Raw genomic sequence first — 6,026 nt, forward strand, 5'->3', positions numbered from 1 at the left:
GAGAGAGAGAGAGAGAGAGAGAGAGAGAGAGAGAGAGAGAGAGAGAGAGAGTAAGAGAGAGAGAGAGAGAGAGAGAGAGAGAGAGAGAGTAAGAGAGAGAGAGAGAGAGTAAGAGAGAGAGAGAGAGAGTAAGAGAGAGAGAGAGAGAGAGAGAGAGAGAGAGAGAGTAAGAGAGAGAGAGAGAGAGAGAGAGAGAGAGAGAGAGAGAGAGAGAGAGAGAGAGAGAGAGAGAGAGAGAGAGAGAGAGTGAAAGAGAGAGAGACAGGTAGAGGAAAAAGGAGAAGGAGAACGAGATAAAGATAAAGATAAAGATAAAGATAAAAAAGAACAAGAAAAAGAAAAAGATAAAGATAAAGATAAAGATAAAGATAAAGATAAAGATAGAAAGAGAAAGAAAGAGAAAGATAGGAAGAGAAAGAGAATAGGAGAGAAAGAAAGAGAAAGAAGAGAGAGAGAGGAGAGAGAGAGAGAGAGAGGCGCGCGCGAGCGCGCGCGAGATCGAGCGCGCGCGCCCGTCGCGCGTCGCGACACGCTCCCCCCGCCCGCGGCTCGCCCCGGGTCGCTCTGCGCGCGCGCGCGAGTCGTCGCGCTCGTCGCGACGTCTCCGCTCTCTCGTCGCTGCTCTCTCTCGCTCTCGCGCTACCTGCTGCTCGCTGCGCTCGTCGACGCGCTCGCTGCGCGCGCTCGTCTGCTCGCTCTCTTCGATCCCCCGTAGCGCGCCCTCGCGCGCTCCCTCGCTCGTTCTCTCCTAGCGCTTGACTCTTGTCTTCCCTCGCCGGCTCGTTCCCTGCTTCTCGTTCCCTCTTCCTTCCACCGCCAGCACGCACTCACGCATCACGGACTCACAATCACGCACGCACTCACCCACTACGCACAAGACGACAGCTCACGCGCGCACTGACGCACCCGCTGCGCTCCACCGCGCCCTCGCTGCGCGTCCCTCACACGCCGCTCCCTCCCTCGCGCTCTCCCTCACGCACTCACGCACTGTACTCACGTCACCCGGTCCCGCCCGCGCCATCTCTGCGCGCCCCCTCTCTCGTCTGCTCTCGCCAACCTCGCCTATAATGTCTCATGCCAATTAATACCTATTACCTACGACTAACGCCTGACAACACACTCACAAACTCTCATCACCATCAACACACAAACTCACATCACACTACCACACACACTACACACACACACACCCACGCACGACCTCACAGACAGACCAGATCCGAGCCAACTGGACCCTGCCGCCGGACCCCCCGCCCCCCGCCCCGCCACCGTAGCCACCTCCTCCCCCACCGAGCCAATACCACGAACACGTACCTGCGAATAGACGATGCCACTACCCTCCGGACGATCCCCGCGCGCTCGAATCTTACTTAGATAACATCCATACCTCCCGGCCGGACAAACACAGTCTGCAGGAACGCAACAACGCACGGCAATTAGGATCCTGATTAGTCCGTACATTGGCCAGATTTCCTCGCGAACAGTAGTGAGGGAAAAAGTTGCGAGCGCGCCGAGCAGCGAGTAGCCACTCTGGACAATTACGTATTAGACTCTAAGCATGGGATGGTAATAAAAAATATATATATATATAATATATATAGTATAAATACAACACACACACACACACCCACACACAACAACACAACATAATTTGTATATATGTAAATCTGTATACTACACACACACACACACACACACACACACACACATACACACGCATTTAAATAAATATATAATAAATATATATATATATCTAGTGTATATATATGCATATATCTTAATAATAAATATATATATAAATAAGAAATATATATACATATATATATATATATGTTAATATATGCATAATAAGTATAATAAAATATAGATATAAATATATATATATATATAAATAAATTTATAGGAATAAATATAAATATATAGATATAAAGTATATATAAAATATTTATAGGTATATAAAATATATATATAGATAATATAAAATATAAAAATATGTATCAAAATATTGAGAACTCAACGCAGGTGTCGTGGGAAGTCCCCGTCAGTGGTAAAGAGAATGCGTTGATTAGGAAGGGCATCCAATCAAGCACAGGTGACACAGCCAAAAAATCTTCACAAGAATGATTGAAGAGGTCCTATACCAGCAGTGGGATAAATATATATTATATAAAAAAATATATATATATATTATATATATATGTATATAATGCTAGCAAGCTACTAGATAGAAATAAAAAGAGAAAATGAAGAGAGATAAGAGAGAGAGAGAGAAGATAGAAGAGAGAGAGAGAGAGAGAGAGCGAGAAGAGCGAGAGAGAGAGAGCCAGAGATAAAAGATAGCTAGAGAGACTGAGAGGCAGAGGGGAGAGGAGAGAGAAAAGAGGAGAGGGAGAGATAGATAGATAGTTAAGATAGGTTGACAAATGTGAAGAGATAGAGATAGAGAACACTCCTCCTTCCCCTCTACTCTATCTTACCCTGTCTCTCCTCTCGCCAAAAAAGGGTCAACGTGGGACGAAAGAGAGAGAGAGAGAGAGAGAGAGAGGAGAGAGAGAGAGAGAGAGAGAGAGAGAGAGAGAGAGAGAGAGAGAGAGAGAGTTAATTAAGGAAAGAAGAAAGAAAGAGAATTGTATAGAGAGAGAGAGGGGGAGAGCAAGAGCGTGATTTCAGCTTTTGATTGGGGGGTGGGGGGCAAGGAGGGACAAAAAAAGGGGGGCAAAGGGGGGAGGGGGTTCGTGAGCGAAAGTGAGCACAATTAGCCTGATTTTTATATATTTTATTGGGGAGGGGGACACGGTGATAACATACTCCCTCACTAAAAACAAAATCCTATTGTGCATACAGATAAGTCTCTAAGGACAAAATGCTATGGTTATAAATTTAAAGTTCAATACCTAAAATTCGTAAACACGGTGATAAATTAATAGCATTTATTCATGTGTTATTGTTATAAGTATCTTTCTGCCACTTTTTAATAGAAACAGAGTGAGGACCGCGTGCTGATGACACTGATGTGCTCACAAATAACACACAGGTTTAGAAGCAAAGTCCTGGCTCTTGAACCTTTTGGATAAGAGGCACATCTAGTATTCTACTGTAATATAGATACACATTAATAAGAAATAACAGAGAACGATGGTAACCAGGGGCATCAATTGGGGGGGGGGGGAAGGTGCTTTGTTTCCCCCCGCAAGGTCTGCCTTGCCCCTCCCCCCAGGAACCACACCCCAACAAAATTTTATAGATGAATGAATTTGATTACAATACATACAAAGCAGAACTGCCCTCCTCCCAAACTGACGCCCCTGGGGGAGAGCATTAGGGAGAACCAAAAAGAAAGAGAGAGAAAGAGAAAGAGAGAAGAGAGAGAGGAAGCGATAGAGAGAGAGAGAGAGAGGAGAGAGAGAGAGAGAGAGAAAGCGAGAGAGAGAGAGAGAGAGAGAGAGAGAGAGAGCATTATGTGTGGTACTATGTGTATCGTATCAGTGAACGAACTGTTTAATGAACATGATATGGCAACACTGTTTTATAGTTAATAGAACAGAAAGCCAGTCGCACTGTCACCAAGGAACGAACGGATAGTACGACATTTCAAACCCTTTGTATCTAATCTCTCCTGTCAAAAAATCACAAAGCTTTTACGCGAGTTGTTATCTATCCACATCTGAAGACATTCTGTGGCCAATCCCACACCACACATTAGAGAAACAAAGAAAAGATAGAGAAAGAGAAAGAAAGCTAGAGAGAGAAAGAGAAAGGCGCGAATGAGAAACATACAGAGAACAGGAAATCTATATATTTCATCTGAAATGAAGATACATTACATTTTGACATTTATGTCCGTGCTCATACATAACGTAACTTTAGACACTGTTGTGCCATTGCATCTGGCACTGTGGCCAAGGGTTTCGGAGTGCTTATATAAGCCCGTAAATATGAAACTATGACCTGGACTATTAATTTACCTACAATCTGTTCTCCGCGAGCTGCGCGCGGAAGGGAAATCATAACAGTGATGCTAATAATAGTGATAATAATAGTGTCCCATTTTCGCAAGGACAATAAGATACATACAAAGATAATGATGATGAAGATAATACTGAATAATAATAATAACAATAATAAGGATAATAATAAATATAAAAATAATGATAGAAGTTATGAACTGATACTAAACTACTACTAAAGCCAATGCTAATAATAATGATTTTTGATGGGGAATTATCTTTTAATATAAAATTATCATCATTATCATAAATCATCACCGCCACCTCCATCATCATACTATTACTTCATCATTACACCTAATAAACATTATTATTATCTTTCTTCAGCTATATAAAAAACATGTTTGAATAAATTATCCTCTTTAAACATATTCTTTTTTTCGAGGGGGAGAAAAATGGCCTGAGTCCTGAGCAAAGGGAACCGGACCCCCCCCCTCCTCGCCTTCCGGTCAGCGCGCCCCGCCTGGGGCCCCTCTCGGCCCCCGACCCCTTTTCAGCGCAGCGCCCCAGTTTCCCTCGTGCTTTTCATGGGTAAAACCCCCGTCCCTTTGGCGTTTCCCCCTTTTCTTCTGTAACAAATTTTTGAACACTAAAGGGTTTAAAACAGTATTGATGCTCTATATATTTCAAATATGATGAAACCTTTTAATAGACAGAAAGATGGAGATAAAAACAAAAAAAGAAAAAAAAAAGACAGACAGGCAGGGAGGCAAAACAGGGGAACGGGGGAAAAAGACAGCATGAAAAGATAAAAATAAAAAAAATCACCCGAACTATAAAGAAACAAAAAAACCTTTTTTTCTAAAAAACTAAAAATTAGCAAAAGGAAAAAGAAAAAGAGAAAAAAAAATCATAACCGCAATTTTTCAAAAAGGTTTTTATTAACCCAATGCCTACGGAAGATCTGTCTTAATCGGGGTCTCGGGGAATGGAAACTTTGGGAAAAAGCATTTAGTTTTTTCCCCTTTTTTGGCCCTGTTGCTTGACTCCCAAAACCGAGCTAGCTTTTGGGTTTTTTTGGGGAATTTCAACTTTTTGGGGAAAGACTGTACATTTTAAAAAAATTTGGGTGTTTCCCGAACATGAAGGGGAGAAAAAAAAAAAAGGAACACAAAACACAACAAACACACAAACCACAAAACACACACCACACCACACAACCCCAACACCCCAAAACCCTACATAAAAACAACACACACACATTATCATTTTATCATATTCCATTAAAGAAAATACTAAAATATATATTATAGTAAAAATTTATATAAATATATATATAATATTTTATAATAGAGAGAGAGAAAAAGGAAGAAAGAGAGAGAGAGAGTTAGGTAGAGAAAGAGACAGACAAACAGACTGACAACAGACAGAAAACCCGACAGACAGACAACAGACAGACAGACAACAAAACAGACAGACAGACAGACAGACAACAGAATTTTTCTCTCCTTCTCTTTTCTCTCTCTCCCTCTCCTCTTTTGTCTGTCTCTGTCCTCCTCCCCCCCGGGGTAAACCAAAATGAAGCCCTCATTGCAAAGGGCGAATTTACGCGAGAATTTTCCTTATCCTCATTGCCCCACCGTGTCCGAATGCCTACGATCCGTAGACGGGTTGGAAAGCGTCGGTTTTGGTTCCCCGTACTCCCCCCGGATTAAAAAAAAGGGGAAAAAAAATTGAATCGAATGGATTGATTATTTAGCTTTTTTTGGGCTTTTTTCTAGGGAATTTAAAACTGGTGTTGGTCATTTGTATTTCTTGGGCCCTTTCCCCTTTTTCGGGGGGTCAAAGACTCATGCTTCGGATGAGGAAGGTTGTTCACATTTTGTCAACCGCCGTGTTGTTTTTTGACGTCAAAATCTCGTCCTCTGTCACATCAACGCCAGAATACTAGTAAGGGTTTAAGTAGTAATTGGGTTTGTTTTATATAGAGTAATAGTGGAAAATAGTAGTAGTAGTAGTAAAATAGTGAAATAAAGTATATATAGTAGTAGTTTTGCCCTAAAAGTTTTGAGCAATATA

The sequence above is a fragment of the Penaeus chinensis genome, chromosome 28 (genome assembly GCF_019202785.1).
Source record: "Penaeus chinensis breed Huanghai No. 1 chromosome 28, ASM1920278v2, whole genome shotgun sequence".
NCBI classification, from domain to species: domain Eukaryota; kingdom Metazoa; phylum Arthropoda; class Malacostraca; order Decapoda; family Penaeidae; genus Penaeus; species Penaeus chinensis.